At 42.3% G+C, this 18,936-nt stretch overlaps 1 long non-coding RNA gene across 1 annotated transcript; it reads left to right on the forward strand.

Annotated features, from left to right (window-relative positions):
• Positions 1-1,305: 1,305 nt before the first annotated feature.
• On the forward strand, positions 1,306-5,458 carry LOC311057708. Its single transcript, XR_014601996.1, has 3 exons — positions 1,306-1,431; positions 4,612-4,750; positions 5,369-5,458. It is a non-coding gene; the product is annotated as an uncharacterized lncRNA (long non-coding RNA).
• Positions 5,459-18,936: the final 13,478 nt, after the last annotated feature.

Consider the following 18,936-nt stretch of genomic DNA (forward strand, 5'->3'; position numbering starts at 1 on the left):
ACTTGATCATTGAGAGACAAATCCTTTAAGGTGTGCATCTTTTTTTGGAAGCATATATTCATTCTGTAGATTTATTATTCACTGTAACACCTAATACAAGGGCACAGAAATGTGGCAGTCATAGGGGTCTTAAACGTTTTCAGGCCAGGGACCCCCGTTGGGGGGTGGTACAGCATATATTGTATAATGCAGGGGTCTTCAACGTTTTCAGGCGTTTTCAGATATACTTTTGCTGCTCTTTTCTCCCTCTACACCTATAACTCTTTGTCAAAAATAGCCGATCTAAAAGCTCACAACGCCTCGCACTGCGAGGCGTTGTGAGCTTGTAGATGTGCTATTTTTGGCTAAAGTTCTCCTCAGAAAAGGGATGCTAGGGTTCAAGTGGTTAATATAAAAAAAGAAAAATCATATCACACAAAGATTTGGCGGACCCCCTGTAGTAACTCTGAGGACCCCCTGTTGAAGATCCCTGGTATAATGTATAACATTGTGTTTCATATGTAGAGACATACGTACCATGTTGTGCATTCAAGCTATTCAAATAATAGATTAATATATTCATTCATATCCACTGCCATTAGTAAACATACTTTACTAACTGAGAAGAATGTAATACTATCAACAATCTACCACACTTTAAGTATATTTTGATGCCGATACTTTTGTACTTTTACTCAAGTACATTTTCATTACCAGGCTTGTACTTGTAACAGAGTGTTTCTACAATTGCAGTATTGATATAATTGATTCATTGATATTCATTGTTAAATAAATATTACAATGTATGTCTATTATTATTATTATTATTATTATTATTATTATTATTATTATTGCTGTTATATATTTCGCTAACTCCTTCTCTTTAACTTTTAAATGAGTGAAACGACGTTTGCATTGAAAACAAATGTATCTATTTTTGGTTCGTGCGCATGTGTGTGTGTGTGTGTGTGTGTGTGTGTGTGTGTGTGTGTGTGTGTGTGTGTGTGTGTGCGTGTGCGTGTGCGTGTGCGTGTGTGTGTGTGGGGGGGGGGGGGCTTGTGTCGTGTTCGTGTCGTGTTTGTGTGTGCACGTCATAGAGTTGTTTGGGTGCGTGCGCATGTGCGTTCGTGTAACAGCGTGTGTGTGTGTGTGTGGGCGGGGGGGGGGGGGGGGGCTGTGCTTGCGTACACGCGAGAGGGCATTCCCGGGGATGCCCTCTCGCATGTACGCATGTCTGCTTGTCAGACCAATCACAGCCCTTGTTGTTTTGTCCCGCCCCTTAAATCCACCGTTCTTACAGAGCTCGGCTCATTTCTCAAGGTTTACAGCGGATGCTAGGTCGCTCGATACTAGGTCTCTCCGGTCGATGATAGATTACTATTGGAAACTGTTCTACTTGATTTCGGTTCATATATCACTGATCTACTTTCATTTCGTTGTCTTTTGTCTGAGGTGAGTAATATTACTTGATATATACTTTTTTCTGGCCTTTATTACTTTATTTTTTATTTTTTCCCGCCTTTTTTGGACTACATGAACGTTCAGATTTCAAACGCAGTTTTTACCCCATGGCCACGGATGTTATAATTATGTACGGGCCCTCAGAAGTAGCCGTATCTTCCGTATTGTTCAATAAAAACGCATCTTAATCCGATCGGTGGCCATTTGCTCATAGCTGGCACACTCTATCAGAGTGCAGTACACCTACCAACCGATGGGTAATGCAGTTGAAAGCATATGGCGGACATGCTGAGAAAATGGCCACCGATCGGATTAAAATGCTTTTTATTGTACAATACTGAAGATACGGTTACTTCTGAGGGCTCGAACAGAATAGTCACATCCGTGGCCGTGAGGTGAGAACTTTATATTTGAAATTTGAACGTTTATGAACATGTACGGTTCTTAAATGAATTAAGTGCAAACGCCAGGTTACGTTTGTTTCAGGCCCCAGGACTCTGACTGGGTAATGGTTTGTTTATAAACTTATGTCACAATCGACCTGTCCATAACAATTCATTATACAACGCAGAATGCAGCTTTTAATCAACATTGCATTTGTTATATCTTGTCTGTTAAAATTGAGCTTGTAGATCTGCTAAAACTAACTTTAAGCAGCCTCTGAAACTGGGCTAAAAACAACCTAGGCTAACCAGTGCTAACGGCTATAAATGTATGCCTACAACTTCCGCATGGCAGTGACGTAAATGATTACATTATCAACAGTATTGCTATCATGTTTATGTATTTACCAGGGACACAGTGCACATTAACATGCTGGTTTTCACATCCGTGTAATGAACCAGAGTTAGCCAGAAGCTAGCTTTCATCTGTAGTCCCTGAGCAGGCTGTTAAAAGTGGTGATATAACTATCCATACAAAAACGGTTGTATTAATACCATACAAGACCAGTAGACATAGTACAGGAGACAGAACAATGATATTTTATATGTTGGTGGACTTTACTGAGACAATGGCAAACAACGTGGCTTTGACTCAGTATAGAGTAACATGAGTTTAACTCTAGAAGGAGATGCTGTTGTAATTTGACTGTTTTACTAGCAGTAAATAGACATTCATTCATTTGACGCACTGTTTGGTTCAACAAGTGTTTATCTGTACCGAGCATTGTACTGGGTTGACTAATGTTAGAGGACGCCGTGGCTTTGTTGTTTGTTTGTTGTTTCTCTCGCTGAACCTGGCAACTTGCCATGTCCGCTTATTGTAAGCGGATGGTCGCGCTTCTTTTGGGGCTTGTTTTGGGGTTGAAAAGGACCGTAATGAGAGTAGTATATTGTATATTAGGATCATCATATTTATGATTATGTGCCCACATTTGCCTCTAAATTGTGGAGAACCTGTCGATGCGGAACCAAACTGTCAAGCAATTGTTTCCGCCCAGACACGTTTCACTGTCGCACATGTCGAAAATAGCAGATCTACAAGCTCACAACGCGTCACGCGTTGTGAGCTTGTAGATCGGCTATTTTCAAATAGACTATGTATAAAATAAGGCTAAAGTGGTTAAGGTACGTTTTATAATGTAATAATGTATATCTTAAAAGTAACTAGTAACTAAAGTTTTCAAATAATTGTAGTGGAGTAAAAGTACAATATTTGCCTCTGAGATGTAGTGGAGTGGAAGTAAAAGTATTGGAAATTGGAAATACTCAAGTAAAGTAGAAATACCTCAAAATTGTAGGCAAATAGGTTTTATAAAATGTTCATGAATAGGAATTAATATTCACATTTATATTCATGAATAACTTTGGTTAACTAGAACACTGACCTGACTTACTTGCAAATCTATGCCCACATCAAGACTTTATTTTAGTCTAAATATTTGTCCCTTCCTGCTCCAACTTAGAAGGACAGAATTGTGTAAAGTGGACAGGGATCACGATGTAATCTATTGGTTGCTTCATGCCAGTGTTAGACTTGATTTAAGAAGTAGTGCTTTTCCAGTCAGAAGACAGATTGAAAGAAGCTGTCTGATTCAGTACGCACTGTGCTTTTTATGTCGTCAAAATTGCCTTCTGGTGTCCAGATGCTTCAGTTATCACAAAGCAGCTGAATGCCGTAAATAAATCCCCTCTTCTTTATTCTTTGCTTTTTCATTTAGCAAGGATTTTAAGGATGCACGATTTTGGCCGATATCCAATTACCGATTATTTTCTTGGTCAAATGAATCAATAGGCTACTGCTATTTCTCTTTTCGTCTATTACTATTATAGCCTACCCTGATTTGTTTTTCCCTGCATCAGGCTTATTACAGTTATTCATTTAATATTATGTCACAGATTGAAGGGAAGATGGAAATATTCTTTCCTTAGGGCGATCTTAAACACTAAGTGTTTACACAACATGACCGGCACTTTGGCTACCATAGTCTGTTGGACACCTGTAAGGGGGAGGAGGAGAGTTTGCTTGTTTGGACAGCAGCATAATTCCCCATGTTCATCAGCGGTGACCATGTATCACACAGACTATGAAATAATGTCCGTTAGAGCAGTGGTTCCCAAACCTTTTAGCTCGAAACCCAAAATAAATCTTATGTCTCGCCGTGACCCAAACTAGTGAAAATAGCCGATCTACAAGCTCACAAGATGCGACATGTTAAGAGCTTGTAGATCTGCTATTTTCACAAATTCTTAAAAGTACTTTTCCCCCTCTAATTAATAGATTTTTAAATGTATTTGTATGCTTTCGAAAAAAAGTGTTTTTGTTGGGAATGTTTTGATAATCTTTTGAAATAATAAAAAAATGAGGAAGTTAGGAAACACAAAATAAACATATTTACTCGCGTGACCCATACAAATTGGTCCACGACCCACATATGGGTCCCGACACACTGTTTGGGAAACGGTGGGTTAGAGTACCTCTTTCTCAAGTGGTATGGTAACGGCCGTCTCTCTTTTTTCATGAGGCGGATCACTGCTTGGAACAAGATAACAATAAAATCAACAGCAAGGGAAAAGCTGCCATTCAGCTATTGATTTTGTGTCCAATATTGTTTGTTCTGAAAATAATAATAAATTGATTGTTTGACTGTGCTATGAAATCTAGCAGCGCAGGTATGGTTTTCAAATGGCCTATACTATAAACATTGCTTGTGGTGTTTGTCTTCTGCAGGACACATATTCGTATGTGCGGTCTACAGCCCCGGCTGTCGCTTATGACCCCAAGCAATACTACCAGCAGCCCATCGCTACAGCAGCTGTGGCCGCAGCACAGCCCCAGCCCACAGTGGCAGAGTCCTACTATCAGACAGGTACGTTCAACTCGCCACTGACTGGACTCGTCATGGTGAAGAAAAGTCCTCCTAGAGCTGTCATTCTCAAAGCTTTTTAAAAACTTTGATGACCTCCAGTTTGGTGTGCATTAGGCCAGTGGTGCTCACACTTTTTAATTTCAATGACCCCTCATAACTCTGAGAGTGTACACATGGAACCAAATGGACCCGTACGGGTCCATTTGGTTCCATTTGTACACTCTCAAAAGTTCAAGACCTGTACGTGTCCATTTGGAACCACCTCAAGGAACCCTGAGGGTCCCTGGACCCCACCACTGCATTAGGGTCCATTTGCTTCCATTCGTACAAAGAAAGGTCAATCTATAAGTGGTTCTCACAACGCTTGTATACTCGGCTACTTTTGAAAATGTTTCACAATGACCCGACCACAACAAACATTTATTTCTTAAAACATCAAAGAGTCACGGCACACTCATGGCTGCTGATGCCAAACCAGTTTATTAAGGACAAGAGAACAACAAAAACATGTGTTGTTTATATCCCACATGGTTTTTGGATAATGGATATGTTTTGTGTTTTGGGCAACCTTTAAAAAAAAAGTCATCGTTTTGTACTATTCTCTATTTCCCCACATAGCCCCCAAACCAGCGTACACGCAATATATGACGCCGTACACCCAGACCCAGCAGACGCGCCAGGTGACTGCCATCAAACTGGCCACGCCCAGCCAGGCCACCTCCACCTTCTCCATCTGCCCGGTGTCGTCCACCGTGCAGCCCGTACCCTCTGCTGGAGCGTCCGTAGTGCCGTCTAAATGTTCAAAAATAGCAGATGTACAATCTCACAGTCATCACTTCGTGCCGCGCTGCGAGCTTGTACATCTGCTATTTTTGAATAATTTTGAATGGATGCAACGTGTTCATTACTTTGCAACGTTCCCCATACATAGGCTGTCGCTCGTATTCGCTTGCGCAAAATTCACTTCAGTCGAACATAATTATTCAACTTACGCGAGTTGTGTCGCATCGGGCGTAGATGCAGAATCTTGTCACTCAAAACACAGTTTAGCTAGACTGCACATTTTAGAATGGAGGAGGAAGCCAAAAGTTCCCAGAGTTAAACACTGACGCATTTGATTTCTTTCTGAGATGCTGTGGCTTGTAGACTTAGAAGAGGCTCTATGCACAGCAGCCATATTATCACTTCTTTCATAGGTGTTACCAATGATACTAATGAAGGCTCTGTTCCATTTAGTGTAGCACAGTGGTTTCCCACGACCCCCATAACTCTGAGAGTGTACAAATGTACATGCATTTGTACACTCTCAGAGTTACACACCTGCAAGGGGCCATTTGGAAGCCCATGAGGGTCCCTGGACCCCAACTGTAGACCCACTGGTGTAACAGAGTGTTTCCAGTGAGCCAACATGCACAATATCAGCACCCTGACTCTGTTTGACCAGAATGGAACAGAGCTTTCATTAGTATCATTGGTAACACCTGTGAATGTCTTCATAATATGGCTGCTGTGAATAGAGCCTATTGATATCTTTAAAAAATATATTTTATTGAAATGCATTTCTTCATCACTGCCCCTATTCCTGCTCCATAGGTACGTCTTACTCGGGCTACTAGGCTGCCGTGTACTCTGCTGCCTCCACATATTACCAGCAGCAACAGCAGCAGCAACAGAAGCAGGCGGTGGCCGTGGTAGCCGCTACAGCAGCGTGGACGGCCAGCACCTTCACCAAGAAGCCGCCCTTCCAGAGCAAGCAGCTCAGGCCTAAGCAGCCGCCCAAACCCCCTCAGATCAACTACTGTGACGGGTGTAAGATCAGCTGTGCAGGCCCGCAGGTGAGCACACTCACACTTGTCTCTGTAGTCCTTGGTCTTTGAAGCCTAAAGACTGGTGGGGATCACTTTGAACCTCGCCTCCCTATTTTGGGCATGTTGTTATAGACCAAAAACAAACCTACAAGCTTGTTTGAGTACCTTGAAAAGCTGTATATGAATTCTACATTTACACTGATCAAATTAGTTTAACAAACTTTGCAGGTTTGTCCGACTTAATACATGATTAGATTTTATGCTGAAACGCCATGCTTGGCTTGCATTATACGTACTACATTTGAAGCAAATGGTGTCTCAAATGAAGGAATAGTAACCCCCCTTCCTCTCCAACCAGACATACAAGGAGCACCTGGAGGGCCAGAAGCACAAGAAGAAGGAAGCGGCTCTCAAGGTGTCTCAGAGCAGCAGTAGCAGCAGCAGCAGTGGAGGAACCAGCAGCTCCGCGGCGTCCAGAACCAGCTCCGCTGTGAGCTGTGTGACGTCTCCTGCACTTGAGCCGACGCTTACGCCGCTCATATCCGTGGGGCCAAGCATCGGAAGGTAATTTTTATTTTATGCTACCATGTATTACCATCATGTGTCACTTGCTCGCATAGATCAGTTCTTTTTGACCAGCGACACCATTTTACATATGGATTAACCACGTAAGCACTAATTTGTACTTTGGGATAGTTTTATACATTGACTATTTTTCAAAATTTGAGAACTTTGATAAACATATTTTTTAAGTCTTTAAACCTTTGCCTATAATGGCATGCCCAAACTGGCTAAGCCAGGATTAATGTGGTTAAAATTACATTACATTACATTACATTACAGTCATTTAGCAGACGCTTTTATCCAAAGCGACTTACAATAAGTGCATTCAACATAGGTAGGGAACGAAACTACTAATCACCAGAGGTCTTAAGTGCATTTCCTGTAAAAACAAGCAACCAAGAGTATACCTAGCGCTAAGGTAAAAGTGCAATATATCAGCTATCTACTTTCATAAACACATGAGATAAAATAGCCAAATCAGATGAGCACGAGCTAATAGATCCAATACAACAATACAACAATAGTTCCTACAACTAGTTAACAACAAGTAGGCCAGGCAAAGAGGAAGGGTAGTGTTTCCTGAAGAGGTGGGTTTTCAGCCTGCGGCGAAAGATGGGCAGTGACTCTGCTGTCCTGACATCAGTGGGAAGTTCATTCCACCACTGTGGGGCCAGAACAGAAAGAAGTCGTGACCGTGTCGATCGACCAGAAGGACCGTTGAGTGGGGAGGGAGTCAGTCGCCCCGAGGTGGCAGACCGGAGTGGTCGGGCAGGGGTGTGGGCATTGACCAAAACCCGGAGGTAAGAAGGAGCTGTTCCTTTCACTGCCCTATAGGCTAGCACCAGGGTTTTAAACTGAATGCGAGCCGCTACGGGGAGCCAGTGCAGAGAACGGAGAAGGATAGTTGTGTGACTACATTAATCTACAATCTTTCAACGTGTCGCACTGTGAGATTGTAGATATTTGTAAAAAAGGAGGGGGCCCATTATAGACCCCTGGCTGACACCGATAAACACATTATTTAGGAACATAATGGATTGTAAACGGTCACAAAAGATATTAACCCTCATTCAATATACACACGCCCACACACAGGCAGGCTTACTGGACGTTGTGTACTTGTCTCTATACTGTGTATATTTGGCACAGATGTATGCATATATGACCAGTACGCAAGTTCTATGCTTGATTCAGGTGTTTGGAAGGACAAAAAAAAACAGAACATATTTGCATATCTGGTTTAATAAAGACATAAGCCAATCCTTTTACAGCTTCATAAGTCATAAGGGGAACTTTAGCTTTGACGTGTTTTGGCAATTAAAGCAAAGATGTCAACATGTGTGTTCCCAACTATGAGATTTATGATATGAGAGCATTGGCCGTACTGACGCACGCTGGAATGATTACCAACGTTTGTCTGTGACTGTGTTGTGGTATTAAATCATGCTGCAGTGTTTTTAGATCTTACCACAATACTGATATTCAGCATGATGTACAATTTATTTTTTTAAATTTCAATTGAAAAGAAAAGGGGCAATCCTTCTTGAAGGTAAAGCCTTTATTGAATAGCTATAATTTCATTTTAGAAAAAAAAACATGTGTCCACCTACAGAACTCGGCCTTTAGGAATTGAATACGCAGGACCACAATGGAAACAAGCCCTCAGGGATTTTTGTGTTATCCTTTTAGCATTATTGTTTAGGCCTTACTGTGCCTCTGTACTTTTTGCAAACTGCTGATAAAGAATTCAATCAATCTGGAATCATCTGGAATCAATCAATCAAATGGAACCAAATGGACCCTAACGGGTCCATTTGGTTCCATTTGTACACTCTCAGAGTTAAATTGACATAGATTTTACAATATGAATTGCGGTCCAAGTGATAGAAATGCCATTAAATGGGGTCCGTAGCCCTAATGCATGTCAAACTGGGGGTCCTTGAAATTAAAATGGTTGAGAATCACTGCTAGAGCCGTAAAAAATCTTCTCTTATGGGGGTCCCTGGTATATCTTTTGAAATGGGTGTCCGCGGGCTAATATTTGTCAATTTGGGGGTCCTTGACACAAAAAAGTTTGAGAACCACTGATTTAGAAAAGGGTTTGGACAGCTGCTTTTTACAACAAACCCTCAAACGTGTTGCTCTGCTCCGTTCCCCAGGTGGTGAAGCTTCACACCAAGCTGGGGAAACCCATCCCTTCCACGGAGCCCAGCGTGGTCACCCAGACCTCCTCCTCCTCCACCACGGCCGCCCCCAGTAAGACCCCCTCCTCTGGCCTGGGCAGCTCCAGCACCACCTCTTCGTCCCTGTCCATGGGCACCTCCTCCTCCAATGCTTCTGCCTCCCTCCACCCACAACTCCTCCTACCTGAAGCCGGTCAACATAGTGAGCGGTGGCGGGGGGGCGCTCGGCAAGAACGCGCTCGGCAACAGTCTGTCGTCTGCCAACTCCACTGCCCCCGTCAAGAAGGCCTCCGCCCCCCAAGATCAACTCTGTCGGTCAGTAGGTCCCCTTTGAATTTTGACGTCTCCTGGCGGTATTTGACAATGACTTCATTCTTCACCTAGTTGCCATTATGCTCTGTACTGTGTTTTTGCTGTATTCCTGTTTGATTAGTATAGCTCTGCATTTAACCAGTTCAACCATATGAATCCTAGCGTCCCTATTCGGGGCTCGTCGTAATAGGCAAACATTCAGTGAAAACAAAAATCGTCTCACTACACGTCACGAGGCATTGTGTGAGCTTGTAGATCGGCAGAGATTGATGAGTGTTGGAAAAGGACGGGGCCAATTACAGACCCCTTGCACACCCATCTAAGTATATAGGGTTTAAGTCATTGAACCCCTATGTACTTATCACACAATGAATAAAGAAAACGACTTCCATTTTCACTTTAAAAATGATAAAACATTTTATTTTTGACAATTTGCACCTATAATGACGTGCCCAAAATAGGGACACCAGGTTGAAAGTGGTTCAAACACTCATCACTAATAAAGAGTGAAGCTGGTTTCACAGAGCGTGCTTTGCACTGAAAGGCTACATGCCAATGTCTGGATAAGTCTCTGCCAACTTGTGTAGTGATGGACGGCGACCAGGCGTGCGTTTCCAAACCTGACATTTCTTGAAGTTCTGTGGCTTGTAGAATAACAAGTGTATAACTTAGTTTAACCATGCAGTCTAATGGCCAATAGTTCACTCCTGGACTGTGATTGGCCACCCATTGTACACCCCTTCCACCCACAATGGGTGGCCCCTGGACACCCCCGCTGACTCTATTCAGCACTGTGATTGGCTAGCGAGACACATGATGAAATTAATAACCTATAAATAGGACTATGCACTTTAAAAAAAAACTTAAACTTTTTAAGTGAGCTTCCATCACTGCGATGACCACACCGCCCACTTCACATTTTTGGGGCGGTGTAACCGCCCCCTATAAGTGAGTTTTGGACACTGACCAATCCTGCACTGTGATTGGCCAATAGTCTACAACACAGTCTACACCCCTAACCCTTCCATTGTTAATGCAAATCGATACTTTTGCAAAGTCAGCCAATCACATTACAGCTAGTGTCATCACCACTAACTGTAATGTGATTGGCTGACTTTGCAAATTCAGGACTGTGATTGGCTAGCAAAACACATGACACATGTGCAGCCCTATGAATAGCAGTATGGACTTAAAAAAAAGTCATTTATCCTTTTTTTTTAAGTGAGTCATGTTGTGATGACCACACACCGCCCACTTCACACTGGGTGTGATTTTTGGGGCGGTGTAGCCGCCCCCTATAAGTGAGTTTTGGACACTGACCAATCCTGCACCGTGATTGGCCAATAGTCTACAACGCATTGTATACCCCTAACCCTTCCATTGTTAATGCAAATCGATACTTTTGCAAAGTCAGCCAATCACATTACAGCTAGTGTCATCACCACTAACTGTAATGTGATTGGCTGACTTTGCAAATTCAGGACTGTGATTGGCTAGCGAAACACATGACACATGTGCAGCCCTATGAATAGCAGCATGGACTTTAAAAAAAGTCATTTATCCTTTTTAACAAGTGAGTCATGTTGTGATGACCACACACCGCCCACTTCACACTGGGTGTGATTTTTTACTATTTGAATGCAGTTTTGCGTTCTGTTAATCAAGTAACTCGTTTCAGAACTATGTCTTAGTCATTAAAAAGTAATTGGTTACAGAATTGCCTACTGAGAATAGTAACTCTTTGGAATACTCTTACATGAACTAAATTGAAACCTCATTGCGATTCCTTTCTTGTCCTGTGAATGAATAGTTTTCTTTCACCATTTCTCTTTTAGCCGCCTCGTCGCCCCGACTCTTCAGACGATCGCTACGTAATGACCAAGCATGCAGCCATTTATCCCTCAGAGGATGAACTCCAAGCTATCCAGAAGATTGTGTCCATCACAGAACGTGCCCTCAGACTGGTGTCGGACATCATCACTGACCAGGACAAAGACAAGGGCAAGGAAGAGGACAAGGAGAAGGAGGAGAAAGAAGTCGCTAAAGACAGGTGAGGCATCTGAGAGAGCTCAACATCTCTTTGTCTCCTCGTGTTTCTGTGTTTAAACTTCAAACATAAAATATACTTAAAGTACTAGAATGTTTGAAAAATAGCAGATCTACAAGCTCATGAGCTTGTAGATCTGCTGTTTTCAAGTAGCATATTTATAAAGTAGGGCTAAAATGGCTTTCAAATAATTGTAGTGGAGTATAAGTACAATATTTGCCTCTGATATGTAGTGGAGTAAAAGTAATTACAATAGTATATTTGAAATACTCAAGTAAAGTACAAATACCTCAAAATTGTACTTAAGTACAGTACTTAAGTAAATGTACTTTGTCACTTTACACCACTGCTAGATAGCCTGCCTGTAGATAGTGCTTTTGTAATAGTTTCTAATTGTAACACTCCTCATACTGCATGTTGTACCCTATATCGTCTTAGTAACATTATTATGTTTTCTCCATCAAAGCATGCATGCTGTACGTGTGAAACATCTTGACCGGCAGAAATACATCTGCTTTGAGGGACCACTGTCTTTTACATCATTTCTGGAGTGTGGTGAGTGAAACATTGTTCCATGCATTCTATGCCATTGATGGTGTACAAATGATTGGGGTCCATTTGGTTCCATTTTTACACTGTCTTAACATTGATTTTACAATATAAATTGGGGTCCCAGAGATAGACATGCCATTAAATGGTAGCCTGGGTGCCAGCCTGCTTCGCTACGTTCGGCGGATTTTTTTTTCTCTCTGCGCTTCTCAGTCTGGAATGCCTCCTATCTCCAGGAGGCGGGACACAGCAGCCAAGGTTCCAAACCTACCGTGGCTTCTGATTGGTCTGTGGTGCGGGGCGGGACAAAAAAAACGGTGTGATCGTTTTGATTCGTCATTCGTTTGAACAACATCCAATCAGCAACGACGTTGCCTAACGTAACATATGTAGTTCCTGTGTACTTCCTGTGTAGTTCAGCAAGACGAGTCAATCGGGGGCATTCCAGACTGAGAAGCGCAGAGAGAAAAAAAAATCCGCCGAACGTAGCGAAGCAGGCTGGCACCCAGGCTAATTAAATGGGGGTCCTTGATATTAAGGGTTGAGAATCACTGCTAGAGCCGTAAAAGTCTTCTTATTATGGGGGTCCCTGGCATATCTTTTCAAATGGGGGTCTGTGGGCTAATTGTCAATTTGGGGGGTCCTTGACATGAAAAATTGAGAACCACTGTCATATGCAACAACATGCTGGGTGTACAGTACAAGGCACAATCCATTTTATTTAGGATAGAGTGATTCAATGTCTTCGGTAGGGCTGTCAATCTTCCTCATATGATTGAATTTTCTGTGACTATTTTAATCCTTTTTTATGACACATTAATACAAATTAAATCAATTGCACAACAGATTTATCAATAAGCTTGTGCAATCTTGTTTTGTCTTCAGTTGCCAAGAAATTTGAAATTCCTAGTACCTCAGACTTAAAAGTCTATGATGACTTGAACACTGAAGTTGACGAGGAGGCGTATCAGTTTTTTATAAAGAAACCAGACCTTGTGTGTTGGAGATTTGTTCACCCCAAGACTCAAATCCTGAAGAGTTCTGTTGCTTGTCAACATGGAGCCTTATAGCCTCATCCATACAGTCCTGGCTAACCTAAAATGTCACACAGGTATATTTTTGTACTTTTAAATGATCTTTGTTTCTATACGCCCAATGTAAGTAAAAGAGAGAAAGTGTCTGAGGAAGAACTTTGTTGGTGTGTGGATCCTTCGGTATCTAATGTGAGCTTTTTACATTACACTTGCCACAAACATTCCTCTCTTGCTAATCACACTTGTTATGTCAACATTATTGCTAGATTCAGTGAGCCCCTCTGCAAGCAATTCCATTCCAATTTCCTTAAATATACTTGGCCACCAAATGTAGTGGCCTGTAGGACCAGACTGAGGAACTTGAAGGTTAATTGATTGCTAGGAACCAAATTCGACCCTTAATGGGTCTTTAACTCAGAGTCTATAGCGGGAACCAAATGGACCCGTAGTGGTCCATTTGGTTCCATTTACACACTCAGACTGATGCCTTGCCATGTAGATTGGGCTCCCAGAGATGAGAATCGTATGAAATGGGGGTCCGCGACCTCATGCAAAACAAACTGGGGGTCCTCAAAATGATAAAGATTGATAATCACTGCTCAAACATCTATGTACACGTGTTTCTTAATGGTTTGTATCTGTCTATCTTTCTCTCCCATCCACCCCTGTCTCTCTGTCCAATGGTTCCTTGCTGTCTCTCTCATTCTTTCTCTCTCTCTGACTCCTCTCTCTACGCCACTCTCTCTCTATCAACCCTATCTCCCTGTGTGTATCTTTCTCTCCCACCTCTACCGGGTTCCTCTCATCATGCTGTCCCTCCAGGTACAGACGGCACGGCCTCCAGCTACCATGTCAAACAGTTGGAGGAGCAGAACGGCAGGCTGAAGGAGGCCTTGGTCAGGTCAGTCAAAATGTGTACATCTTAAAAAAACAACAGCAGTTGACCGAAATGGTTTCCAATCAGGAATGACTTGACAACAGCATGATAGTCATAATAACCATTATCCACACAAGCAAGTGGTTTAAAGATAAACCACTTGACTTAAATGATATGTATGTGTCCTCTGCTGCCTCGGACACACGCACATTGTACTTTTACAATAACAAGACATAGTCTGGTTATGGCATTGCCTCCCTGTCAAATTGTAAGCAGAGTTGTACCGATACTTGTATCGGAAAAGCTGCCGATACTGCCTAAAATGCTGGTATCTGTATTGGCGAGGATGCCATTCCGATACCACATAAATTACATGATATTTCATTCATATTTTGATTTCTTCAATTGATGTTGCACGACTGTTTTATACTCTTACTTGTACTATTTACCTGAGAGTGCACAAATTATATACTCTCAGACCTGTAAGGGTCTATTTGGAACCCCCTCAAGGAACCCAGATGGTCCCTGAACTCCACTTTGAGAACCACTGTCCTAGATTTGTTTAAATGAGATGCGCAAGTTATGGGGATCGGTAAGGGAAAAAATGGTATCGGTTACATCTCTAATTGTAAGTTGTTAACCCTCCTGTTATGTTCACAGGACGCGTGACCTGTCCTCGTCAGAGAAGCAGGAGCACGTGAAGCTGCAGAAGCAGACGGAGAAGAAGAACGTGGAGCTGGACACTGTGAGGAGCCAGAAGGAGAAACTCCAAGAGGACATGACACTAGCCGAGGCAACTATCGATGAGCTGAAAGAACAGGTACGGACAGTTAGAGCGAATCACTATCATTTTGAAGAGGGGGTACTGTCTTCCCCTGTATAGGATATGAACCACATGCTTAAAATGAAGATGATTTCATCTTTTTCTTTAAAAAGATGACTGCTAATGCTCTTTATCGTTAAGACCTGAGGCCGATGCTGCAAATGCCTTCTAAACCAATAGTTTTTCCAAGATCTTTCAAAAATGTTAAAAAATGGCAGATAAAATCTAAAATGACACAGATCCTTTCCCATTTTTAAGGGGTAACATGTTCTAGTTTACTATTTCACCATATCTAAACTACTTTAATAATACATTTTACACACTTTAATTATACAATGAACAATCAAACAGCTAAGTATGCAATACACATGAACTTAATTTTATTTAACCCCACTTAAGCCCTAAAATTCTCACTTACATGCCCAAAATTGGGACGGGACGTTGAATGAAAGTGGTTAAATATTGTATTTGCTGATGCTGATATTGTAAAAAAAATAGAATGTTTAAAAGAACAAAAAGAAACACAATACAAAGAAGCAAAAGAAACACAATACAAAGTGATGAAAAATTGTAAGAGGCAAACCATCTGGGTTAAACAGGTTTCCTTTGCAGATATGAATGTCATTCTGTCAAATTTGCAGATATTAGTGAATGGGATGGGGTGAAGTGACATTTAAATGGATATGGATAATTGTACCTGACTTTCAAACCATGTGCCTCTTGTAATGATTGTGTGTGTGTCACAGGTGGATGCTGCGCTGGGGTCAGTGGAGATGGTGGAGACCCTGACGGAGAGGAACCTGGACCTGGAGGAGAAAGTCCGGGAGCTCAGAGAGACGGTCACTGACCTGGTCAGTGCACCTGTGTTCTTCACCCCGACTTGCATGCAATCAGTGTTTTGTTTCATAGCCCATTAAGACCTGAGGCCCATTTTACAAACGCCCTCTCAGTGGTTCTCAAACCTTTTCATGTCATGGACCCCCAAATTGTTGTACAAGCTTGCAGCGTGGCACGAAGTGACACGTTGTGAGCTTGTAGATCTGCTATTTACAAAAGATTTGTACCGGTATACATTTTGAAAACTTAAAATGGGACATTCTGCATAAGGAATACTTTTACTTTTGGTATTTTAAAGGAATAGTTTACCCCGAAAATAACTTTCCGTCGCATTCCTAAGCCAATAATTTGATGACCGGCAGCGGTTCCGTATGGAGACACAAAGGAGATTCTTTGTGTCTCCATACAGAACCGCTGCCGGTGAGTAATCGATAGAAAACGTCATTTTGGGCGTGAACTATCCCTTAAGTACATTTTGATGCCACTACTTTTGTAGTTTTACCCAAGTAAATTTTGAATACCAGACTTTAGCTTGTAACAGTTTTCCTGCATTGTAGTATTGATAATTTTACTTAAGTAAAAAGATTTGAGTACTCCTTCCACCACTGCATTTGGCTTTGTTCTACGCCTTACAATGTATATACTACCACACATGATGGTCGGTCCCCTCTTCTGTCCTCCCAACAGGAGGCCATTAATGACATGAACGACGAGCTCCAGGAGAACGGCAGGGAGACTGAGATGGAGCTGAGAGAGCAGCTGGACATGAGCGGGGGAAAGGTCCACGAGGCCCACAAGAGAGTTGAGGCTGCCCAGGAGACCATGGCCGATTACCAGCAGACCATCAACAAGTACAGAGAGCTCACTGCCAGCCTGCAGGTGCATAGATCACTACACACATACACGTTGTACTACTATACTTACTTACCGCAACATTTTAGGATGGATTTTCGTTTTAAATGCATTTTTTCCCCCATGAGTTTTTTTTGCCGTTTGTAACCCTGAACCTAACTCTAAATCCTAATTCTGACCCCAACCTGAATCTTTTCCTAATTGTAACCTTGGCTCTAAAAGTCTTTGTTAACAAATTCTCTTGTGGTGTCCAGGAAAATGGCCTTCACAAGGTCAATTTCTACTATACGTATGGGGACACGTGGCCCTCAAGTATATTCATAAACACACACACACACACACACACACACACACACACACACACACACACACACACACAGGAATGAGAAGTGAGCTGCTATGATTATCACCGAAAAAAAATGTCTGACCAATGCCACATGGGTTCGATCCTGATTTTGGAGAGTCCTAGACCACTAATGTTTGACCGATCTTTTGTAAAAAAAAAAGTATTTTAATGTATTTAACAACATAAGCCCTGTTCATACATTTTCAGAAATAGCCTATCTACAAGCTCACAATGTGTCGTGAGCTTGTAGATCGACTATTTTTGTTATTGTTTTGAAAACGTTTGTTAATGTTCACTTAAAATGACATGCCCAAATAGGTAGTAGGGATACTCTGTTGAAAGTGGTAAAACATTGGGACACATCGGCTGCATAATTACAATACTGATCGTCGACAAATAAGTAAAACAATGGCCATATATCAGCCAACCAATGTATCGCTCAGGCTCTGCTTACCACCTGTTCCCAACATGTCCGTGTGTCATTTCCCCTGCAGGCGGAGTTGATCAGCAAGCAGGCCCAGGAGAAGTTTGACCTGAACGGTGACCCCCTGCAGGGAACCGCGATGAGGGGATCCCGTGGAGAGCAGCTCAGCTTCGCCTCAGGACTGGTCTACTCCCTGGGCCTGCTGCAGGCCACTCTGCACAAATATGAACAGTGAGTGACTATCGCACATGAGAGACTAAATTGGGAATGTTGTCATTGGAGAATACCCACCATGCTAAAACGTTATAACAAGATTCCAAATAAATTAAAAGATTCTGGTAATGCTCCATGTTGCTATCCAGAACTGAACACCTTTATTCCCAATGTATTGAACATCTTCAATACAAATTCAGTCCAATGAGAGACAACCTTTCTCGCTCGTATTTCGTTTATAAGTTTTGTCCTCTGTTAACTACTTAAGCCCTACATACTTACCGTCATACCGTATGACGAATAGTGAAACTAGCAATTCTACAAGCTCACAACAATCTGCTATTTTTGCTGCAAGGGAAAGTGCAACATTGTATGTATCATATTGGTCCCTGAATCTGAACAAAGCAAACGCACTACTGGTTTGAAAACACACTTAATGCATTACTTTTGAGCGTCCTGTGTATCACAAAAACCTTAACGTTATCGGTCTCTCCACTCTCGCCACTTCTAACATTATCTGTCCTTCCATTGTCATGTCCTCCTCTCATCCAGGGCTATGAGTGGCTGCAGTGTGGAGGTGTTTAAGAGGATGGGCACGCTGTACTCTGAAATGAGCGTCCACGAGCGCTCTCTGGACTACTTCATCGACCTGCTGCACAAAGACCAGCTGGATGAGACCATTCAAGTGGAGCCACTCACCAAGGCCATCAAATACTACCAGGTAACAACAATACAGGACCTCTAGGCTGCCATCTAGCATTTAAAACATGCACACATTTGTGTGTGTGTGTGTGTGTGTGTGTGTGTGTGTGTGTGTGTGTGTGTCTCTCTCCATGGAAAAACTGTGCATGTGTCCGGTCTGCATTAATACGCATTCAACGTATTCATGCTTGTTACTTGTCTGTAAGTAACTCACTACTGTTGTGTCCTCCAGCATCTGTACAGCATCCACCTGGCGGAGCTCACAGAGGACTGCACCGTGCAGCTGGCTGACCACATCAAGGTATTTCAACGCCTTGTGATTTTATTTTGTCTTTATTTATTTTTTGTTGGTGTTTGCTGGGTTACATGTCGCCTTTCCGACGTTAACGAACCCTATACCTAACCCTAACCGCACGCGGAAGCCACTAGTCGGAGTGGCGAGATGTCGGAATGGAAGGCGGTTACCGTTTGCTGCTGTCTGCTGCACCTTTAATGCGGTCACACCCTTGCCCGTTAAAGCCGAAAGCAAGCTACGTACGGTGCAACTGTGAAGACAAACGGATCTAACAAAATAAGACTAAGGCAGTTTATTTTGTAATTTGGTGATTTTTTTAA

Source organism: Gymnoscopelus microlampas (assembly GCF_963454915.1).
Source record: "Gymnoscopelus microlampas genome assembly, chromosome: 12".
In the NCBI taxonomy this organism is placed as follows: domain Eukaryota; kingdom Metazoa; phylum Chordata; class Actinopteri; order Myctophiformes; family Myctophidae; genus Gymnoscopelus; species Gymnoscopelus microlampas.